Raw genomic sequence first — 26,007 nt, 5'->3', positions numbered from 1 at the left:
CGCTACCATCTGAGACTATCACCATTCACCACGACGTAAGGCTTGCAGTAAAGGGCTAAATTGTAGTGGAAAAAATAAATAATAATAAGTATTTTGTGGCAAAATGTTCTCTAATGTCCGCACTAAATATGGCAATATTTGCATATACGTATGCGAAAGCGAATATTCATTACATCACTAGTTTGTACCTATTATACTTTTACAAATTTATCGCCTAGGGTGCGATATATACGTACATATCAAATTTCACGGTCATCATAACACGAAGCAATCGTTAAGTCAATCATTAGGCTGATTATAGCGCAATTTATCAGGCCCCAGGTGTTCCGTGGGGTAATAAATTGTTAAATACAATGCGGTACCCTAATTAAACCCCACCCTTGTTTGATATTTTGTGCGCGTGTCCGGTAACATATGGTTTGTTATGGTTTATAATAAAGTGTGAAAGACCCCCTCTTCACGAACGGTTCAATAGTTTAATTATAGATTAAATCCCTACTAATATTATAAATGCGAGAGTGTGCTTGTTGGTTTTTACTACTTTCACGCAGCAACGTATCAACGCATTGACTTGAACGTAACGTCATTGAGTATTTTTAAAAGAAGACTAAATTGTTATAATTTTTTTTCATTCCACTACAAGTTAACCCTTGACTGCAATCTCACCTAGTGGTAAGTGATGATGCAGTCTAAGATGGCCTAACATGTTAGGAAGAATGGTAGTCATATACCACTAATCGGTTTGCGCGCGACATTGCACCGGAACACTAAATCGCTTAGCGGCACGTCTTTGTCGGTAGGGTGGTAACTAGCCACGACCAAAGCCTTCCCAAATTGACTTCGCCTGCCGGGAATCGAACCTGGGAGCTCCTACTTAAATTCACAGCGCTCCGTTGCGGCAGGGAGGTTGTTAAAATTATTTTCCAAAGAAATAGATATTTTTATTAGATTCCAAAGAAATAAATAGATATTCATTGGTCCGACCCGGAGATCGTACCCAGGCTGTGATCTGCATCGAAATAATCTATATACCAACGCCCGCCGACATATAGTTGTAATAGCAGAGAGACCTGGTCTAACAAGAAGCTTACAACAAACTTAGGAATCTAGACAAAGGTATCCATAGATGTCCAAAGATTGTCTCAAGTTGCTCTAACGAAGCAACTCGTCGAAGTTCCGATGGTCTTAGCACAAAGCAACTTCGTCCCGCCGTCGAGTGTAGTCCGTGGCCCTTACTGGCAACATCACTAATTTCACGGCGATCTTCAAAGAACAATGACCAGCGCGGTTGGCACGTAGCGTATTACAACAAAGGCGTACGTACTTGAGCGTTGCGGGTGTGTACAGTGATGAGCGGAGCGGCAACTGACGTACGTGGGGAACTTGTACGCGTCTCGCTTCCTCTCCCATAAGGTCTATTATTATTAAAAAGCCTATTTTTATTTCTATCATTCCTTCTTTTTCATTTTTTTTTTAAATTCTTAACAATGCTTAAAAAAATGTATTTATTTAGAATACTTTATTGCACAAACTTAGAAACAATACAAGAAACACACAAGAAAACAAAAAAAATAAGTCAAATTAAAAACAATTTAAATAAAAAATATTAATAAAAAAATTAAATACAGTTGTGTGCAAAGGCGGCCTTATTACAAAAGCAATCTCTTACAGACAACCCTTGGCGAAAGTAATAATAGAAAACAAGAGGGACATACACAGGCAAGAAAAAAAAATATATAAAAAAATATAAAAAATATAAAATAAACATATAAAAATATAGAACACTATTAAAATTTTGTAAAAAAAAAAACACCCACCCTCCGCTTGCGGGGCTTTTGAATGCCCAAGCAACCGGCGGTCAGGGCTCCAGAGTGAGGAACCTCCTCACAATACGCGCCGTTTCAAGGAATATACCTTCTTTATCCGACCCTTGATCCAACAACCAAGCGAAAGCTTATTAAGATGTTGGTCGAAGCTTTAAAAAAAGCCTATTATTATTATTAATAATAATAATAATAATTTATTCACAAGAATGTAGGCACATAGAGTTTTTATTATATTAAATAGAATTCAGTACATTCTACTAGTTGGTGTATGAATATTTCACAATATCAAAAATGTAACAGTAATTAGGTTAAATGAAGGAAGTAGTTAAAATTATTAGGCTTTATTGACTACAACAACTAATAATAAAAATAAGAGAAAAAGCTCGTAAATGAGAAATGTGTGTTATGTTATCATGTGGCCGCAACATTAGCAAGAAACCCGATATTTTTTTATATATACCTGCACTTTTTATCATCTGTTACGTCATAATACGTGAAATGGCTAATACGTGAAGCTTCTATATTCGTTTTGTAAATTTTTTACACACGCGTGATTATTTTTCTGGGCTGGAAAGTAAAAAAGGCGGACAGTCTTAAGGATTAGCTTTCGCTAGCTGAAATTTCGTAGCTGTAGAAGTACATGAGCATCACAGCTTTTTTAAATTATCCCGCGAGAATTTAACTGAGTGTTAAACTCACACACTGTTGCCCGCGTCTTCGTTTACGGTTTTTCGGTTTTTTACAAATCCTGCGGGAACCGTACAATTGTCCGGGATAAAAAGCAGTCCATGTGTTGATCCAGGGTATCTATCTCCATTCCAAAATTCAGTCAAATTGGTACAGTAGTTTTTGCGTGAAAGAGTAACAAACATCCATTCACCTATGCATACTTACAAACTTTCGCATTTATAACGTCAGAAATTAGAACGCAGCATGCTCAAGATAAAAAAAACTTGATAAAGTATGCCATACAAAAATAAGATTTACAACAAAAGCATGCAAAATGCCTTGAGCTATGCACTAAAACCGAAGTTTTCCGAAATGGACTTGTCATATAGCGAGGCTTACAGACCAGAGGTGGACCGTAAGAGCAACTCTGTGGAAAGGCCCACAAGGCAAAAGGGAGAGGTAGACCATTGCCACGGTGGGAGAATGAGATCAAAAAAATTGCCGGCCCAAACTGAGCTCGAATAGCAAAAGAAAGGGAAAACTGGACTTCGTTGGAGGAGTCCTTTACCAGATCTGGTGTTCTTGTAATAAACTAACAATAAATTTAAGTAAACGAAAACTAAAATACTAACATCAAACTAGCTTACGTATGTAAATGTAAGTTACAAGAACTAAAAGGGATTTTTAATTTTTACTTTATTTTATTTTACCTCTTGTTGAACAATCTACCCAATTCAACCAATTTCTTTTACACGCTATTTGATACGTTATGTAACCTCAATCTGGAATTCAGTGAGTAAGTGCAAGGCTTTTTGCTTGTGCTTTTGAGCGTTACTTGACTTGCGAAGCGCTACGTTTTCACCACCGCTTACACCTCCGTCTTTACGGTCGCTGCGAATGCATTTGCACCCACTGGCTCCTGGGGGATCGATCGGGAATAACGATGCTTTGTTTATGCGCCATTGGAAATTGGGAATGGAGGAAATGGGAAAATGTTTTAGTTTCAACTTTTTCTTTTAACTCTCTCTCAGGTTGCCTCCATGTGGGAGAGTTTGAAGGAACAGTTTGCAAAGTGATTTGATACTGTTAATTAAAAAAAACATTTATTTTAAGTAGACCTAGTTTATAAGCACTTTTGAAACGTCAAGTTAGTCTGTTTGTAGTGACTCTACCGCCGCGTCGGAAGGCAAATCTGCAATCTGAAAGACCGAGATGAGCCGGCAAGAAACTCAGCAGATTGCTCTTTTTCAATATAATTTTACAGTTTACAGCCTTTAGAATTTTCTATTTTATGAGATATTAGAGCGGAGCCTGGTTCCAAGCAGCCTTGTCGTTAAGAAATTCATCAATTGTACAGTAACCAACATTTATTAAATGTTTATGCACATTGTATAAAATTATGCACTGGTAGGTCCAGAATTACTTTAGGAAGCATATTATAAAAGCATTAAGTATATATTGAATCCAATAAATCACTTTCCGTGGGCAATATTCAGATGTCAATTTCGAGTGGCCTTCGTCTTACAAATACTATATTGTTATAAATTTATTGGGAAGCTACAGTAGAGAAAGAAAGAAAAAGAAAAAGAAAAATAAAATATTTTTTACATTGCGCCACACATTACAATATTCACAACACCACATATGTTATGTGTGGCACAACCTAGAAAAAAGGTGCCAGCTCAGCATTGTGCTGCATGCGCCAGTGAGCATACAGCGCTGATTTTCAGTTGACACCTTGTACCAGGTAACACCAGTAAGTATGCCTATTTCATTAAATTTTCCACGTAGGGATTCGGTTTATATATGGACCGTGCAGCTCTTTTCTGCATATTTCAAAATTTCTTTATTATTTCCAAAGTCGACTTTTCGGACCTCTTCTCATAAATCTATACGCTTGCGGCTGCGTCGTTAAAAAGGTTTCCTGTAGGTTCATCATATCAACCCATCATCGGCCCACTACAGGGCACGGGTCTCCTCCCACAATGAGAAGGGGTTAAGGGCGTAGTCCACCACGCTGGCCCAGTGCGAATTGGTAGACTCCACACATCTTTGAGAACGTTATGGAGAACTCGCAGTCATGCAGGTTTCCTCACGATGTTTTCCTTCAACGTTGAAGCAAGTGATATTTTAATTGTTTACACATAACTGAAAAGTAAGAGGTGCTGCGGGAGCTTTGGTGATATGCTCGACCGTAACAATAGGAAGATCTTCCTCCGAGCGGGTGATCGTATTCGGGGACCGAGGTCCGAACATTCAATTTTCGATTTTCGGGTGGACACTTGCCGATAACCACCTGAGGGGTTGCTACGGCGTCACTGGGGGAGTGGGGCGAGCGCGAAAGCTCGCCATGAGAAGAGCCCCAGGGCTCGACGACATCGGGTGGAAACTCCGTACATTCATTTTCGGAAGTTGTATACATAGGCATTCTTCGCGAACACTTCGCTAGCGCGATGCAGGATTTTTGTAGCGCCGTCTAGTTCTATAATTTGGAGACCGCTACATGCGTGCTGGGATTTAAACTCTGCCCCCACATTTGATGAACGGTCACCAATTAATCCGAAATAGTTAGCAAAGAATAGTTTTCGCAATATTAAATGTTAAAAAACATCGAAGTAAAAACTTAACACTATCTTGCGACCCGTTTTCCGTTATACCTATTCTCTTGGTCGCCTCGTACGAAAACCGCAGGAAGCTGGGTTGACAAAATTATATTCCGATTTGCCGTATTCACATGGCACATTTGTATGGATACCATATATCTCTAGCAAAAGCTAGCATAAATATATATAAACAATAAATATACTACGACAGTACACACATGGCCATCTAGCCCCAAAGTAAGCGTAGCTTGTTTTATGGGTAGGTACTAAGATGCCTGATGAATATTTTTATTAATAATATACATAAATACTTATAATATACAGATAAACGCACTGAAAATCATTCTCGCTCACCACACAAACATTTTACAGTTGTTTGGAATCGAACCCGTAGCCTCATGAACTCGCCCGCTAAACATAGAATAGTTTTATAGTTTTTCGTCTTCGTAAATGTCAATATTTGATGGAAGTGTAAAAGTATATGCTTTGTGCCGTGGGATGTCCATATAATATAGAAATTTTAAATTTAATACATTCCCGACTTTCAATATAAGCAGTAATGGGGATATTCTGGACTGTTCTTATATTTGACCGATCTTCATCCAACATAGCTAAGAACACTGCCGACTAATGCACCTATCAAACAAAACAATCGGTTCATCCGTTCGGGAACGCACAAAAACGCACACACACACGTACACACATAACCACACACACACACACACATATAGACACACACGCACCTTCTCACTTAAACACACTCACCCACACATACACATAGGCAAGTCAAAATTTATAAAACCCCGGTTTTGTTGCGTAGCGAGTGTAAAAACATCGAAGATAAAAACTTAATAGCTAGATTTACAGCTTTGACTCAGTGTTATATCGCGTTTGGGTTTAGAAAGCGATGTTAATGAGCTTTAAATTACAAAAGCCTTCACAAAATCCAATGCAACTTTCGCCATACAATAGTATGGCGTGATTTAGAAGCACTTTCTAGATTACGATGAAATATATGCTCATTGTGCTTACTTAGAGATAATAAACATTTGTTATATACTAGCGGCGATGGAAATTACTTACTTACGGCCTTACTTTCGGGGACTAAGTTCGATCTTAGTTAGCGCCCATTTTTTATTGAAGCAATTAAAATATCACTTGATTTAACGTTGGAGGAAAACATCGTGAGGAAACCTGCTTGCCTGAGAGTTCTCCATAATGTCTTGACGTATCAATCCGGAGTTGGCGTGGTGGTGGGCCAAGACGTAAGCCCTTCTCATTCTGAGAGGAGACCCGTGCCCCATAGTGGCCCGGTAATGGGAGGTTAAACAAGGCTACTTAGAAAAGGGGTAATTTTTTTGTGGGTCACGGTAAATGGAAACCATCATAACCACAGACGTTATTCTATCGTTTCCGCTGATTGCTACCACAGATTCTGTCCTGCAGGAGTAACGTCGTGCTTGCAGTAACGTAGACAAAGAGTATACTCTTTGTCCGTACATTATTGAGCAAAATTTAAAACAGATATTAAACGATTGTTTATTCGAACGCATGCCCGACTTTTCGGCTTCTATGGTAGCACCGCCATTGATGGTGAACTCTATACAGTGGCATGCACAGGGTTATAAACCAGAGTATGCATACAGAAGGAAGATGGCATATCATCGTTCTTCTTTATGAATTCCCAAAAATGGCAGGGTATGCAGTGCTTTTGTGTATGTATGAAATGCACGCCACTGACTATAGACCTCTCTCTCCAATAAGCTAGGAAATGAGAATGACTAAAAAAAAACCAAAAAGAATGGTTTTTTTTGGGTAAAATTACTGTAAACGCTAATGGAGCTTTCAAGGGTAGTATTACTACCCCTACGTCAGAAGACACCGCTCTTCTATAACAAGAAATAAAGATAAAAACGAGAGTAGATATAAAAACAGAAAATAATTTGTGATTATATTAGAAATAACAGACATGTAAAGAAGAAGATAAGTTAACTAAAAAATAAAATAAGTTAACTAATTAGACTGATAACCTTCGAACCTTTTCTACATGTAGTATTATTTCATTATCATTCCTCTTTAAATGCAGAAATATAAAAGAAAAGATAAAAAGCTACATCTCCAAAGGAATCCAAAGAATAAAAACTGACATTAAACTTTTTCCAAGTTTGCGGAACGACCTCTCGCATAATATCCAGATTTTTTGTATCATAACCTTCGTAGTGGTGTGACCATACGTACAGGGAAACCCGGAACATTCTCAAAAACTAGCTTAATAATAGGTAGCCATCATAATCATCTTATCAACCCATTACCGGCCCACTGCAGGGCACGGGTCTTCTCCCACAACGAGAAGGGGTAATACTAATAAATAAACAAGAAGCTTTCGCTTGGTTGGGTTGGTCAAGGGTCGTATACAGAGGGCAGTAAATCTTCAAACGACTCGTATTGTGAGGAGGGTCCTCACTTTAGAGCCCTGACCGAATCAGCGGCCACACGAACAACGGATGGTTCAGGCCGACCAAGTACGGAGACAGGCCCAGGAAAAGAAGAAGAAAGAAGAAGAGCCCTGACCGCCGGTTGGTTGGGTACTCGAAAGCCCCGCAAGCGGAGTAGTGGATTTTTTTTGTAAAATTTTAACAGTGTTTTTTGGTTTTTCTTTTATAATTTACACTGTTAAAATTTAAACAAAAATGTATATAAACAAATGCGAACAATAAATTTCTGCTTATATTTTATTACATACACGTTAGTGACGATGCGTCAGTATTTAACGTAAACACTTAATCGCTACAATCACAGTATAAATTCAGCCTTAACAAACATAATTTAGTTTCCATTATTCCCCGGTCAATTTGGAAACTGTCTGGAAATTAATATAGCTAGCTATTCATAAAAGCATTTTCGAAAAATGTGAAATGCGTAATGTGAAAAAACGCTACATCAACTAAAAATATTAATAAATGTTTCAATATGTCGTTTTTTGGCTTATTTTTAGTTAGAGTTGATTTCCAGTTTGAGTGTAAAGGTTTAATTAAGCTAACAATATTTTTTTTTATTATTCTATATGTCCGCGTCTTTTATTACGGTTTTTTAAGAATCTCATAAAAACCGTTTGGATTACTGGAATAATTCCTGGAAAATGTTTGTGTGATAAGCATGAATGTTTTTCAGTGTCCGGGTGTTTAAATGTATATTATAAGTAATTATGTATATTATTCATAAAATATTCATCAGTCATCTCAGTACACATAACACAAGCTTCGCTTACTTTGGGGCTAGATGGCGATGTGTATGTGTCGTAGTGTATAAATTATTTATTTATTTATAACCTCTCCTTTCTGTAAGTCGGTTAATAATGATTGTTTATTACAAAATTAATATTCATTTTTATTATTAAATACGAAATACAATAATTCAATCATATATCGTAGCGACGAGTCGCCACGCCAACAATCAGGTTTACCCTCCGCCTATACATGTTTCACATCAAAACATTCATGTTCCTCACACAAACATTTTCCAGTCGTGGGTATCGAACACACGACTCAGAAAACAGGGTCGCTGCTGCTGCAGGGGCTTTCAAATCGGTCAATCGTCAGTTTGGATTATCATAGTTCCTTTCGGATTTACATGAATTAAAATATTAAAACAAGTAGTCCTTAGTACAGATAGGGTGGTGGTCACCCTTCTGTACAGTGTAAAGTATACGAATTGCCTACTTTTCGATCTTTCAGCGGTTAACTCACCTTTCTACTGTGTAGATTTGCTACCTCCGAGGAATATGCAAAAGGGACAAGCAAATGGCTTCCATTTTACATCGGACAGATATAAAAGCGATTTGAAGCGGTGATAGCCCAGTGGTAAGGACTTCGATTTGACTTTCGGGGGACCGAGTTCTAATTCCAGCATCTATATCTATAAGTTATGTGCGTTTTAAGCAATTTTAATATCACTTGCTTGAACGGTGAAGGAGTTTTTAATGTTGTTTTGTGTGGACAGTGGCGTACACTGGATTTCCTACCAGGGTATGCATACAGTAGGAAAATTGCATAAAACGGCAAAATCTTCCTCCTATACGAGCTGTATATAAATTTTAGGGTAGGCAGTGCTTTTGTACATGTATGAAGTGCACGCCACTGCGTGTGGAGTCAATCAACCCGCACTGGGCCAGAGTGATGGAATACGTCCTTAGCCAATTCACAATGTGGGAGGAGATCCGTGCTCTGTAGTTATACTAAATAAATAAATATACTACGACAATACACTAATCGCCATCTAGCCCCAAAGTAAGCGTAGCTTGTGTAATGGGTAGGTACTAAGATGACTGATAATTAATTATATTATGAATAATATACGTAAATACTTACAATATATAGATAAACACCCAGACACTGAAAAACATTCATGTTCATCACACAAACATTGTCCAGTTGTGGGAATCGAACCCACGGCACAGAAAGCAGGGTCGCTGCCCACTGCGCCAATCGGCCGTCAGATTGGCGCAGTGGCAATAGTTGGCCGGTAATGGGTCGACTGATGAATATTCTCTTTTCTGGTCTGGTGGGAGCCCTAGTTACCACCTTACCGACAAAGACGTGCCGCGTTCCAGTACGATATCGCGTAGAAACCAATTAGGGGTAAAGGGGCATGGGTTATGTGTAACTGCCTAACAGGTTAGCCCGCTGTCATCGTGGACTGCATCATCACTTACCACCAGTTGAGAGCAGTAAAGGGCTAACTAGTAGTGTAATAAAAAAAAAATCTGCCACTACCACACTTCACGTACTTACACAGTAATTTTAGTTTTTACTTTCGACTTGACCGCTTGTTTTTCTTATTTCTGTAGCATTATATGTTTTCTTCCTAAACGTCCGTAGAATATAATACAATAGAATTTTATTGTTCACTGTTTAAACATAGTAAGGCAGTTGACAAGTCCTAGAAAAGTATTCAAAACAGTATACCCACAGCCGGGCGTACAATTATATTTTTAAATAAGTACAAAAAAAAAATCGTGTGAGCCGTCACGGGACGCCTGGCAGATGTGAAACATCGAAATTGTTTTCTGTAAGTTATTGCAGATATTGCATAGTGAAAAGATAAATCATTACAAATTTATTTATTCAATAAATAAAAAAAATACAACCAAATGGATAACCACTCCTTTTTGTAAGTCGGTTAATAACTACTGTTTTATGACAAAATTAATATTCATTTTTTACACGCTTTTTATTAGCTTCACCTGTATGTTTGTATGTTTGTTTGTAACCGACTTCTTTGGGCGCGATTTTGACCCACTTTAAACGGTCAGATTTCTTTCAAACTTTGTAGACAAATCGAGGACCGATGACAATACACTAATCTGAAAAGATTATTCCAATTTTCACTATAAAAAATAAGATTTTTTACTAATTACTACAGCACCATCTAGACCCAAATGTAAAAAACCTATGGCGTAACCTAACAAATTCCACAGAAAACATTAAGCTACTAGATGGTAGAGGGCGTTAGCTGTTACTTTTTGATGACCTGTTTTAAATAATAATTAGAACTTGCATTTCGAGAGACGGGCACACTGAATAAAAAAAAAAAAAGACGGGTTGCACTCCGGGAGTGCCGGCAGAAGTGAAAACTTGATTATTAATTAACGTTGAGCATGTTTGGTATTTTGGAATGGTTAGGGAATAATTTTGCACCAATTGCTTTATCAGTATAAAAGTACTATCATTTATGTCATCATCATCACATCAACCGATAGACGTCCACTGCTGGACATAGGTCTTTTGTAGGGAGTTCCAAGTTCCACGATTCTGAGCCGTTTATGTGGTAGAATACAATATTCATTTATTGCGCTATCGTACACAAACATGACAATTTATATTACATTAAAAATTTAACACTTTAAAACTATTACAATTATTTTACATTAAAAAGTTTATCTCTCCGAAAAATCAACTTTCATCCATAATTTCAACGACTTTTTCACCATCATCATTACCAGAACTATCATCGCCAATCTCTAAAACTGATACGATAGGTTTATGGTAGCTGAAGTAAGAAACGAACAGTTTTGATTCGAACCTATTTAAATGTCTAATAAAGACCGCATCAATAGTAGTTTTGTATTTTGTTGTGCTAAGATTGCGATCATTCGACATAGTTAAACCAAATTCATTATTTAAAAATTCAATTAATAGTTGATTTTTATCGTCTGCGAAGTTTATGTTGAAATCTCCACTCAAGTTATCAGTGCGAAACAGTAGGCCCAGGCATACATTTTCGCCGCGCCGTAGAGAGGGGATAGCTGTCTACTCTCCATCCGTCTTACGCTTTTTCGATCAGGTCACGTGTCCTGACGCGAGTTTAAGATTTTATACCCATTACAGAAAAAGTGCTCAACGCCGCTAAAGAAGTTTTCACTTCAAAAATATTTTATCTATCTTTTATCTCTTTAATGGTGGATGGGTTACCGATTAATTTTGCTCTAATAACAATAATAGATCAAGAAAAATTAAAAAAAATCGCTATTATCAGGTTTGCCCTCCGCCTAAAGATGTTTCACATCAATAAAATAAAATAAAATATGTAACCTTAGTTGAACTAGAGTAATTTACCATCATTATACAAAACCGTATGCCGTTCAACATTCTAATCCTAATCTAACTGCTGGGCAATCCTATTTCATATCGGTTTTATAAACCTAACACAAAGATGTTTCACTTTGCGTTGACATGACGACTGCAAAAGATAGGTACTAAAATGAAAACACCGTATCCAATACCAGTAAATAATATATATTTTAGTTCACTTTACAGACAAGCTAAATGAATATACAACTCTTGAACACCACCTCTCGGTTCCGAAGTTCCAATCAAAGTGTTTTAAAAATAAGGAAGCCGCTTCGAACATCGCGTTCTCCGCTCGGTCTCTCAAATCCCCTCCCCAGCACTGACCCGAATGAATACCGAACAGACCACGCGAACTCAGACGAAATCTTTTTATTTTTAAAAGTCAATATACAAATATTTTTAATCAAACTACTTACCTACTTAATTATTTATAATTACAATAACATCTTAATATATTTGAAACCAGACAAACTTAATAATATATTTAAAATCATGACAGTACCGTATTCGATTATCGCTTGAGTTACAAAAAATGTCTATTCAAAATTCCGATTTGATTATAATATCGTAGGCCTTTGTTGAGAAGTTTATTAAATCCATTTCGTTTTTACAAAATTATCCCCGAATAAATTATCCGCTAGAAATAATATTTGAAAATTACCAAGAGCGAGTAGCGTTTTTCGTATTAGGTTCCGTACGGGTATATTTTATGGTATCCCATGTTTTAAACAGTAGTAGTAGAGATTTTTGTGCAGAGCTCGTCCGGGGAAGTACTACCGCCAGCGGCGTGCATAGAGGGTATGCACAGGGTATGCAGATGATACAAAATTAAGAAAATCTCCAGTAAGAGTTGAAAAAAGCCTACCCTCAAGTATTCATAACTCATACTGGAGATTAAAAATAAATAAATAAATAATAAATACATATACTACGACAATACACACACCGCCATCTAGTCCCAAAGTAAGCGTAGCTTGTGTTATGGGTACTAAGATAACTGATGAATATATTTATGAATAATATACACAAATACTTATAATATACATATAAACACCCAGACACTGAAAAACATTAATGTCCAGCACACAAACATATTCCAGTTGTGGGAATCGAACCCACGGCCTTGGTCTCAGAAAGCAGGGCAAGCAGCTGGTTGTACAATAATAAAAAAAAAATGTCCCGTTAGCAACCTTCGTGAAGGAACCTTAAAAACAGTATCCTACATTACCTACCAACACGCGATGTTGTAAACGCGGCCGAAGCCGTGTGCAAAACTAATGCCGAAACAAAGAGATTTCAATTAATCTGCACGCGGAACCCAAAAAAATGTTATCCCTTTTGCATAATTTGCGAAACAATTGCCAATTTAGCCGAGCTTATTGCAACGTTTCAGAGAAAAGAGGGAACAATCTTAGACGTTGATTACAAAAAAAAAATGGGGTCAAAGCGATAACAAGGCTCTGCATACATTTTCTGTTGTATTTTAAACTACTTAGTTGCTTGCGACTTCGTCCGCGTTTTATTTAGTTTTTTTTTATTCTTTTCTACTGGGTAATGTTTTACTTTTCTACAGATAACATTGTGAGAAGCAGAGTAGACATGCGGGGGTCTTCCGCCGCGGCTAGTTAGCTACCTACCTCTCACATCTGGTCACAATATTATTTATTATTTATTCAATGATACCAGCCAAATCATTTAATATATTTCAAACCTACCCTGTAGGTAGATATGCTATGTAAGAACCTTTGCTTACTCGCCAAACAACAAATTATAACAACAGAATGTAGGCAGGACATTCCAAATTTGAAATGTAACGTCACATTTCTAATAATAAATAAAGCACCATTATCCGATTTGTTTTGTTTGAAGGCAGTCCTTTAAAACCGTTAAGTATCGAAAGGTGCTTCTAAAAACAAAAAAAAACACTCCACCCAAGTCTTTCTGAAGTTCTTTAGCTATTTAACAACATTATTGAAACACGTGGCTCTTAATAAAAACGCGCCAACAATTTGTGCAATCATTGGGCATAAAACAAAATGCGTGCCATGTGGTCAATTCCCCGTACACTTACTTCACTAACTTCATACATATCTCCGTCTCCTTCACACTTACCATTTATTCCTTTCCATTCAATGGAGTTTGATTTGACCTTTCTCTTTCCCGCGCGCGTCAGTCCACGAAAGACCGTCGTGTGGGGCGGTTGTGTCGTGTTGCATTTCAAATTCGCGTGATAACTTTCGTGAAAATTTGTTATAAACAATTTTCAAAGATTATTCGTGAAAGTAATTTCGAACGGATGAGTGTGTCTGTGTTGTGTACAAATAACAGTTTTTACGTGTGATAATAAAATATTGAAATACTTGTGCTTTATTGGAATTTTTGCGAAGTGAAAAAAAAACCTATTCGTTGGGATTTTCACGGTAGGTGGTTTTTCTTATCGCTTTGTGGTTGATTAGGCTTTGATAAAGATTATTTTGTTTGATTAGACTGCAATTATGTGTTATAATGACATTGTGCTTGCTTGTAAACAGAATATTTTATCATACCTGAAGTTGATGGTATCTATCTCAAAGTATAGTCGATGCTAAACAATCCACCCGCATCTTGTAGGTACTTCATTAATTTATACTTAGCAAGGTTGTTGACGTCAAATTGATTCACCTGTTCAAACTATTATACTATATTTTACTATTTTTTGTACCCAAGTACTACCTAAGTGCCAATGACTGCTGAAATATATTGAAATGATCTCTGGTTTAGGCCTTTGCCCGCGTTAACTGTAGGTAATAATGTATCATAATGACAAAAAGCCTTTTAGATTATTTCCTTATTTTATATTATTATTATTAATAGGTTTTATATCAGACTATTGTACAGGTACCTAGTTAGCTTCAGCTTTTAACATCCTTCAGTTAGAATGGTAACTAACTATAGTTACGTTTTAATATTTTTTTCAAGATCATTCCTACCTACTAGTAGTTAGGTACGTATAACTTGAGTTCTTTCAAGGCAAGAGTGAATAAGCTTTTTCTAGGCAAGCGTGCTCCAACCTAGACCTGATCATAGCTTTCTAACGTAACGTATCGTTAATTAAAACCTAATGTAAATCGTAGATCTTTATTATTATGTATGGGGGCTAGGGGCTTTATCACTTTTTGATTAGGTCGCTCCCGTTATTAATTTTAAACCTATAATCTATGATATTATTCTAATTTAATCACAATTCCCAAAATTTGTACTTTACAGGCTAAAGGCTTTGTAACCTAAGGATGTTAACCTATTGATAAAACAAATAATTTTATCTTTTTATTCAGAAGGTTCAAAATTGCAAAATTTGGCTACTTTCTTCTTTATTTTGTTGCGTCACTATTCAGAGAAATGCGTACCAAAAAATACCCAGACTACCTAGGTACCATGGTTAATAATATTATTAACATGGGTAGGTAATATGGTTCGAAAAAGCTACCTTCCTTATTATTTTTATATAATACATCTTTATATATATATTTCTTGTGTGCGTGTGTATGTCACTGAACTCCTCCTAAACGGCTGGACCGATTTGAATGTTTTTTTTTGTATGCGTTTGGGTGGCACCCTGGATGGTTTAGATTCACAAATCAGCCCGACAGATGGCGCTGGGGTACGCTAGTATATATATATATAAGCTGTTATGAATAAGCCACAATACGCGTTTAATGGTAGAACCCAAAGAATTAAGAACGTATAGAACCCTCATTCATCCATTAATGCATGCAGTGCATTGTGTCCAAAAAACAGTGAAAATGCCCTTCGCACGTCTCACTTCACACTCGCGCAATGTTGCTAGCTCACAAACTTTCCCATTTTCCCCATTTTATGGTAAACGTTTGAAACACCAGAGGTAAAATAATTACTGTCAAGTGTCGAGGGTTCGAGAAACACTATTAAGTGGAGTGGTTTTTGATTTTTCGGACACTAATCTCGAAACTAAACTAAATTGAAAAAACGAAAATAATTCCATCCCTTTGTTTTCTTTTTTGTTATTTGTATAACAGGATAGTTTTAGAATTGATAATTTAATTGAGCTTAGACATTTGTTAAATAGTAGGTGTTTTTTTAAATCTTCATTGTTGGGCATAGAACATTATACCTTCCTGATGATTTTTAAATAAATAAATAAATATACTACGACAATACACACATCGCCATCTAGCCCCAAAGTAAGCGTAGCTTGTGTTATGGGTACTAAGAAGACAGAGGAAAATATTTATGAATAATATACATACATAGTTATAAAATACACATTTTTAACCTAACCTCGTTGGTCTAGTAGTTACTTACCTAGTTTCAATGTTAACCTTAGGATCCCGGGTCCAGGATTCGACGAGATGTGATATCAATGGGTAGGCATGTAGTATTATCATTTCCATTGGAATAGAAATATTCAAAATGTGTTGATTAGAAAGCTGATGGAAATCACTGTAATAAAAAATACATTCCTAAAGGTACCCATAATATTATACCAAATGCTTTTCCAATATCCGGTGCTCGGCCATGGAACATAAATTTTACTTTACTGAACGGAGAATCCTCAATAGCTCATTGATTTCGGGAGGGACATGAAATCCGAATGGTCGTTGCTTCAAATTATGCCCGAGGAGAGGAACTATCTAGGTACCTACTAGTGCAATAAGTAAATCTCTAAGCGAAACTAAATTGACATGTATAAAAACGGTGCTCTCCTTTTTTATATTTCGACGGCCGATAGGCGCAGTGGGCAGCTACCCTGCTTTCTGAGTGCAAGGCCGTGGGTTCGATTCCGACAGCTGGAAAATGTTTCTGTGATTAACATGATTGTTTTTCAGTTTGTGAGTGTTTATATGTAAATTATTTATGTATATTATTCATAAAAAAATATTCATCTGTCATCTTAGTGCCCATAACACAAGCTACGCTTAGTTTGGGGCTAAATGGCGGTGTGTGTATTGCCATACTATATTTATTTATTATTGCACTACAAGTTTAGCCCTTTACTGCAATCTCACCTGCTGATGAGTAATGATACAGTTTTATCTGTCAAGGGTATGGTATTACACCCATAATAGGTAATCGGTTTCTACGCGACATCGTACGGGAACACTAAATAGATATGCAGCACGTCTTTGTCGATAGGGTGGTAACTATCCACGGTCGAAGTCCCCACCAGACCAGACCAGACCAGAGATATAAATTATAAATTCCGTAATTGCACCTGCCAAGGATCGAACCTGGGACCTCACACTCACCAATGCGCCGGGGAGATAGTAGTTTGTAAGGGATAACGTGTAACAGTCCTACTACTTTCAGACCTGTTCGTTGTATGATTTGTTTCGAAAGATTCGGCACCAGTCCCCAGGAAGAAGAAAAAAAAGAGTAGGTACTTAGAGATACACTCAATTCTCTCTTCTCACTTCCGTTGGCAATCGTTGGCTATCTCTACTTTGGACTCCGCTGTTCTAAATAATGCCTTGGTGCTCTTTCCAAACCATTGTCGTAGGTTTTCGAGCCATTATATTCTTCTGAGGCCAGGCATTCTTCTGCCTACCACTTTACCCTATGATAAGTTGAAGAAGTTCATACTTTTTGGTGTTCCGCATCACAAAATATTCTAATTTTCTTCTTTTAATTATTGTCATGAGTACCTCTGGAACTAGGGTTGCCAGGTCGCAGTGGCGTGCACAGTTGTTTCGACTAGGGTAGGCATATAAAGCAAGATAATGGTGTGAAGTAGAAAAATCCTCTCACTATATATATGTTATATGAAAAAAAAATTAGGGTAGGCAGAGCTTTTGCGCATGTTTGAAGTAAACGCCACTGCCAGGTCGCCAAACCTATTAGCCGGGCAGATCAGCTAGTTAGGCTGAACATTTGGGTAAAAAAGCCGGACGTTTGAGTAAATTTGCCTGGATACCCTTCGTATGAAATATAAAAAAAAATCGAATGCAAACTCAGTCTAAGTACTTTACTATTAATCAGTCAAAAAATATCATCTATAAACATTTATCATCTTAAAAAGCTCAACAATAGCCGGACACGGTTTTTTTTGGCCGGACACGCAATTCAAAAGCCTAACTATGTCCGACTTATCCGGACGCCTGGTAACGCTATCTGGAACCATACCCATTTCTGCAGCACCGTTCAATTCCGTACACGGACTGTCCAAGATATCCTTAGCATACGTTTCTATACCCAGATCTGGAACGCTTCGAAATGATCTTTACTTGCACTAAGACTTACTATAATATACTACGATTACGAATTTACGCAAATAAAATATAGGACAGTACGTAAATAGAGTGGGTCAAGTTTACGTTAGCGTTATATTTTTACGTTTTCCCACGCGACAAATGTTTCGATATTTGCGCGTCGGAGACGTGAAAAAACGTAGTGCTGTTATTGCAAGCCAGTAGTCTAGACAGTTGATTTATTCTACGACGCAAGAATTCAATGTCGGCGGTCGCTTTTACCAGCTCTTTAATCGTAGGTACAATATTGTTCCTGAGGTAGCTACCTGCTTTTTTAGATGAAAAACCTCCCTTCACAGCATATTGACGGCCGATTGGCGCAGTGGGCAGCGACCCTGCTTTCTGAGTTTCTTCAAAACTATTTATTAATTAAATAACAATAATTATCAGCACGTTTGTTAAAATATCTAGCATAAATCAAATGATAGTTATCCAAAGTTTAATTGTTTACCCACTTTTTAAAATTACTGTAACGCTATAAGATAAATAAATAAATATATTTCGACAATACACACACCGTCACCTAGCCCCAAAGTAAGCGTAGCTTGTGTTATTGGTAATAAGATGACTGATGAACATTTCTATAAATAATATACATTAATACTCATAAAACACAGATAAACGCCCAGACACTGAAAAACATTCATGTTCATCACACAAACATTTTCCAGCTGCGGGCATCGAATCCACGGCCGTCAATTTATTATAAGAGTTCTTAGTATTCAATCCTCGTAGTCAATCCATCCATCCAGTAGAAAACCTGCTACTTGTCAATCTTTATATACCTACTCGTATATTGTTCAACTACGATAGCTTGGTAATGGAAAATAAACTTTACTATTTTAAATGTCCGAAATTATGATATACACAATCCTTTAAACATTTTTTTATATAAATAAATATACTACGACAATATACACACCCCCATCTAGCCCCAAAGTAAGCGTAGCTTGTGTTATGGGTACTAAGACGACTGATGAATATTTTTATTTATAATATACATAAATACTTAGAGCATACATATAAACACCCAGACACTGACAAACATTCATGCTCATCACACAAACATTTTCCAGTAGTGGGAATCGAACCCACGGCCCTGGGCTCAGAAAGCAGGGTTGCTGCAAACTGCGCCAATCGGCCGTCAAAATGTAATGTGTAATGGACTAAATCAAATTAAAACTATTTGAAAAACATTCTAGGACCACCCTGAGTTACACTGCAAAATGAACGCTAAAAGATCAAAGGCCAGGTGCAGTAACCCGACTGGCAAATAAAAGAGCATAGCAAACGATTGAATAATATTTAGTTGTATAGATATATTAGTATAGTATATACCTTAAGCATGATACTGAGTTTAGCATTTGAAAATCATATTGCCCAACTTATTCGGCATTTGGAAACTGGTTTTCAAGTAAAGGTAATGGAGCCGCAGTGGTAAAGGCCAGAGTTCCGGCTGAATAGAAAATAGGCAGTTAATTGACATTGACGCTGCAACCTTGCGGGCACCTGTATGTAAATGGTGTTTTACTTTCATTAGCATGGAGCATGTACATAAGGTCATGTTGAGTTACCTTCAATACAGTTCTAAAGAATAATCCCAGCTACATAGCAACCTATTTATCCTTTAATCATAACAAACATGTTTTAAAGAATAATCCCTAAACTCAGCAACCGAGTTTGAACGAGTAAAACCAGCTACTCAGCGACCGATTTATCCTGTAATCATAAAACATGACAGTTCTAAAGAACAATCCCAGCTACATAACAACATATTTATCCTGTAATCATAACAAACGTCCGTTTTAAAGAATAATCCCTGCACTCAGTAACCGAGTTCTATAGAATAATCCCAGCTACTAATCAAAAGGGTTCTAGCGAAAAAAACCAGCTACTCAGCGACCGATTTATCCTGTAATCATAAAACATGACAGTTCTAAATAATAATTTCAGCTACTCGGCAACAGAGTTGTGGCGAATAAAACCAGCTACTGAGTTACCGATTTATCCTGTAATCATAAAACATGATAATTCTAAAGATTAATCCCAGCACTCAGTAACCGAGTTCTTTAGAATGAAACCAGCTACTCAGCGGCCGATTTATCCTGTAATCATAAAACGACATTTCTTAAGAATAACTCCAGCTACTCGGCAACAGAGTTGTGGCGAATAAAAACAGCTACACAGTTACCGATTTATCCTGTAATCACAACAAATCTTAGTTCTATAGAATTATTCCAGCTACTCGGCAACTCTTTAACCTGTAATAGTAACAGAGGACAGATTTAAAGTATAACCCTAGCTACTTAGCCACCATTTTATTATGTAATCATAACAAATGTCAGTTTTAAAGAAAACTAGCTATTCAGCAACCTATTTATCCTGACATCATAACACAAGCCAGATCTTAAGAATGATCCCTGCTACTCAGCACACGATTTCTCCATATCTAACATTAGTGTTACATGTTAAATGTATGAACGCTTCATAAGTGCCTGTGATAAGGTCTACATATTTTTTTTTTTTTTTTAATTTTACCATTTTCAATTTTATCAGTGATTGTATCGGCGAATCGGAATGTCTTCTTGATAAGCGCGCTCCACCTTAGGCTGCATCATCGGATCATCACCACCATCAGGTGTGATTGCAAGCAAGCGCTCGTCTATATACATATAAAAAAAAAAGCGGGAGCGGGCTATTGATAACGTTGACTTGCCATGCGACCGCAGAACCTTCGCGGTGGACACCGATACATGTTGCCACTCGTACGCATTACACGGCGACTGCCTCGTTGGTCTAGTTCTTAGCACGTTTGACTACGGGTCATGTGGTCCTTAATTTGAAACGGAACTTTCCAGCAAATCTTCAGGAATTTTCCAGTAATGCCAGCAGTAGTAGAACTTATCGTTACGGAGCCGACCGAGCTCGTTAGGGGAAGTAGGTACTATCCATCATGCTTACTTCTGCCGCTAAGTAGCATAGCTGGCTTTCAGTCTGAAGGGTGTGGGACCAGTTAAATCACAGACTCCTGAGGGTACTACCCACCATGCTAACTTCTGCCGCACTCCGTGCCGCCGTGGGAGAAGTATTGGATTGAAACAGGCGTTACTTTGCGGAAATCCATGATATATTATGAATATCAAGTTAAATTTGATATTCAAAATATATAATGAGTAATTTATAAGGTTTTTAATGTTACAATTACAATGAATAATTGTGAAGATGAATGAATTATTGTTAACGTACTTCTATAAGTTATGTGCGTTTAAAGCAAATAAATATTACTTGCTTCAACGATGAAGGAAAACAATCTGAGGAAACTGGCATGCCTGGGAGTTCTCCTTAATGTTCTCAAAGGTGTGTGGAGTCCGGCTACGGCCTTACCCCCTTTATACTACTTTTATATACATTTACTGTGCTATTGATAAGAATTACGCAGGGATCGATTGCAAGCAGATCTTAGCGATCCAAAACTGCCGTACACACGCACAATCAGTCCCTGCGATTTGACCGAAGTGTATAGAATCTTTACTAAAAAAAAATTTAGTCTTAATAATTGACGAACCAAGCAGATTACCTACTTGATAGTATTGGACAGAAGCAGGCGTTACTTTCCATGACTTTCCATACAGTATTCCATGATATAACTATTATGTAATATACTTGTATATTCTTTTCATTTTAAGGTCAACATCTCCTGAGGATGCTCCGGTATCGGAGCGAAACGTGCGTAAAGAGTACCTAAATTGCCATTGGAAATATAGAAGTCGAAAAGCCGGGCTTGCGTTACGATAAATATCACTTCTAAATTTTGCTCAATACAATTCACAAAATAATTAATAATTAGAATAATAAATTAACTTTATAGCAGTGAGGAATTAAACCCAATGTTATGAATTTTGCTTAATAATGTATGGACAATGAGGTAATGATGTAGGTATTTGGGCATACACTTAAAATCGCTTACGTCGCTTGTGATTTCGCTTGCGACGGATTGCCAAGCGTACTCCTTAATACCCACCAACCAAACGCCTTTCCGCGAACTGGTGTATCTAGAAATAGGTACGCAATTAGGGCTGCCAATAATAATTTCTTATCGACTTGGGAAGATCCCTCATTCATTGGTCTTGCATATTCGACTACAGATCATAAAGTCCTGAGTTCGCCAACTCGATTGGAGCAATCACCGTTAGGTATTGAGTTTATTTGTTTAGAATTTTTAGTGCCAGGTAATATTTTATTTTTCATATTGTAATTTTTCACTTCCGTGCCACAGAGTACTTACCTCTTAAACAGTGAGTTATTATTAGATGATAATCGCTAAAATCCCCAACATGCATAAATGTGGGTCCATGTTCTCAAACTACCTCTTTGATGAGGGATGATTGTCTATGCACTAACATTGATAGGCTGATGATGATGATGATGATGATGATGATGATGATGATGATGAATCCGATGTCGATAATAATAAAGATGCAGTTCAGAATCCCACTCTTGGGTATTTAAAATCTAGAGCTTTTACTATACTATACATTTATACTACTGAATCAGATTTTACCTAAATATGCTCCTAACCACTTAGTTAAAATTACGTACAAAATTCTACTACACTAACTGTCGGAAAACGCAATAAATCTTTATTAAAGTGAAGTGGAATTAGTACACGCCAACATCTTAAAGTTCAATTAAGTATCTGTTAAATATTAACCTTAAGAATACCAAATCTATAATCATTAAGAAAAAATAAACAAGTCTATGGTGACAGCCCTATACTATGTAGCTAACTAAACTAAAACGGGCCTTGCAGGCTAAAGAATAAAGATCAATTTAGAATAGGTCTGTTACCTACATTGAAACATATTCTAGGAATAAATCATTCAAACTCACGTTCCACGTATCGACTGTTTAGATTTCTTATTAACGTTTGGTAGCTTTATGGTTCCATTTGAAATTTGGATTGATTATTTATTATTGCATTTAATTAACGATTTATTGATGTTGTATGAAATGTATTTAAGGTTATAATCCTACTAATATACAATATTAAAAATGTTAAAGGTTGGTTGATAGTAACTCATTCACGCAAAAACGGCAGAACGGATTTGGATGAAATTTGGCATGCATGTAGTCTTTGACGTGGAAAAGAACAAAGGCTACCTTTTATCCCGATTCCTAAAGAAGTTCCCGAGGAAAATTTAAAATTGTTTACGAGTTAGCCGCGGGCAGACAGCTTTGAAATTAAGTATCCATGTCACCTATTCTATTAAAAGGACATACATGTTCTTTCTATACCGATCTCTCAAATAGTTCCCGTGGTAAGATTAAAAATTGTTAACGATCGGAGCTTTAGACCCAATTCTGAAATCCACGCAGACTTAGTCACGGGCAGAAGCTAGTTACAATATAATGCATATTTATGCGCGATTGGTGTGCTGTCATTTTAATAAGAGTTCCATAAAAAAATTACAGAAACTCGTCATCAGATCTATATTAAACAGAAAAAGGTATTTTTCAAGTCTCCCTATAAATGACAGAATTGTGTCCGAACTTACTTACATAAAAAACACCAGTACTGATAATCTGCTCCTTTTTGAAAGAAGTCGGTTAAAAAGTAAATAACCTACCGATCCGGGAAATACCAGTATCTCACTTCCAAAGAAAACAATTATGACCTCAGACTCTTTTTCCTTCCTACCTGTTTACCCGTTTGATTTATGCTAAGTAACTTAACATGCCAAAACGTAAGTCGTACTCGTATGTTGATTTTATTTTGTTAACTTGTAAATATACTAAACGTGACTCGTATTTTTTTTTATATTTACATGGGGTCACCCAAAATTTGACCGCGAATTAGGAATGTTCTTGTTTAAGTAATTTACAATTAAAAACTTACCTCACACTTAATTAACTTACACTTCATATTTTTAAGAAATAATTTCTTGGTACGTTAGATCGCTTCTTTGCGGGCAACACCGAAGGCAAAAGACCTAGAGGCCGGTCCCCAACAAGATGGGCAGACCAGTTGAAAAAATCAAATTCCGACCGCTTCTATCAAATCGCCAAAATGGCCTCCAACAGAAGCCGATGGAGACAGTTTACCAACGCGATGTTGAGATCTCACCAGGACCACGATCTTCAGTGATGAAGGAACTACCAGAGAGAGAGAGAGATTGCTTCTTTATTCCTACTATATTTTAAGCCTTGGAATGCATTCTGAGAAGGGAGTAGGCCGTAGTCCACAACGCTGGCCAAGCGTTGATGGGTAGACGCCCTTGAGACCAATTTGGAGAACTCTTAGGCATGCAGGATTCCTCGCGGTGTTTTCCTTCAACGTTGTAACAAGTGATATTTAATTGTTTTTTTTTTCTTTTCTTTTCTTTTTTTATTCCACTACAAGTTAGCCCTTGACTGCAATCTCACCTGGCGACCAGTACCTGTTAAGTACCGGTTTTTACGCGACATCGCACCAGAACACTAAATCACTAAGCGGCACCTATTTGTCGTTAAGGTTGTTACTAGCCACGGCCAAAGCCTCCAGACCAGACCAAATTTCCCCTGCCGTGAATCCAACCTGGGACCCCCTACTTAAATTCACAGTGCTCACATTTGCGCCCCGGAGGTCTTCAAAGTCGAGATGCTTAAAACGCAAGTGACTCCGAAAATATTAAAACTAAAAAAATATAGATATCTACATAGAAAAGTTACATTGATAGTTGAGACGTGTTTTCCAGCTAAAATGAAAAATCACGTTCTATGAGATAATATTTGAGTCTGTAATAGTATATTGCATAACTTCTAAAATTTTTTTTCCTAGTCTAAATGATCTTATTTCAAAATGATGTACAAATACATTATATTCACACATAAGCTCGGTAACCACGAAACTTAAGTATTTTTAATCATCCGCAGTCTATTAACGTCCCATTGCTAGAAAGGCTTCGGGTTGGTGGGCTCTTGGTGGTATCTTTAATGTGACCTCCAATTTTAATTAAACCCTTAAAAACACATCTATTTTCGGATAATCCCTTTACTAAACTAGCTTCGTTCCCTTAACCCCGTAGGTCTAGTCTTTAGCATGCTTGGGATCACGAGGTCTGGGTCCGATTCTCTGGTTACTTGGTTTTGTTGTACAGACATTTTCAGTATCGGCCTGGTTTTTGGAAAATGGCATTGACAACCCATGTGCCTCGGAAAAAACTTTAAGCTGTTTGACCCAGTTTTTATCTCGGGACATGTTGTAATAGTAATCGTTTAAGCCCACTAACCAGTATTGCAGCAGCTGTGTGGGTCAATGCTTTAATTCCCCTCCACCTATGAGAGAAGAAACCTGTGCCCAGCTTACAGCGGGAGTGCAACAGCCGATAAAAAATTATATCCCATGACAAGGGATAAAATTTACATGGCCGCCTGCCTAAACAGGGAATCGGGGAAGTTTACCCACGTTTATAATGACTGTTAGCTAATCTACCATTGTGTGTCAATTGGTTAAAAAAAAGGTTTTATCTTCGTTCAGACTGATTAAATTATGCTTTTATCTGTGGTCGGTATAAGTTGGAGTGAAAATTCAAAATAACTTGAACCCAGATCAAAAACGATGGTCATATTAAATAGCGGGATAAAAGAGGTACAGAGGAGTACCGACAGAAATTATCTATTAAATAATAGAGATCAAAAAGGAAGGTCATATTTAATAGCGGGATAAAAGAGGTACAGAGGAGTACAGACAGAAATTATCTGTTATATAATAGAGATCAAAAAGGAAGGTCATATTTAATAGCGGGATAAAAGAGGTACAGAGGAGTACCGACAGAAATTATCTGTTTAAAATTAGAGATAACTATAAGTTCAGATAGTTTGATGTTTGAGTTTATAACGTGTTATGCTGCAATTAGAGATACTAAAAAATATTATACCTACTGAAGATTAAACGCTTTATGATATGAATATGGGGTTTCTCTCTTTATTTATCATCATCAATCTTTTACCGGCCCACAACGGGGCACGCGTCACCTCT

General features: G+C 37.1%; 1 protein-coding gene across 1 annotated transcript in view; it reads left to right on the top strand.

Annotated features, from left to right (window-relative positions):
* Positions 1 to 13,919: 13,919 nt before the first annotated feature.
* Positions 13,920 to 26,007, top strand: part of LOC120630843 — a 224,764-nt gene continuing 212,676 nt past the window's right edge. Inside the window, exon 1 of the mRNA XM_039900141.1 lies at positions 13,920 to 14,147. The gene's annotated coding sequence lies outside the window, so the exon portion shown is untranslated. The remainder of the gene's footprint in view (positions 14,148 to 26,007) is intronic.

Source organism: Pararge aegeria, chromosome 17 (genome assembly GCF_905163445.1).
Source record: "Pararge aegeria chromosome 17, ilParAegt1.1, whole genome shotgun sequence".
Taxonomy (NCBI): Eukaryota; Metazoa; Arthropoda; class Insecta; order Lepidoptera; family Nymphalidae; genus Pararge; species Pararge aegeria.
This window is presented reverse-complemented; position numbering and strand designations above follow the sequence as displayed.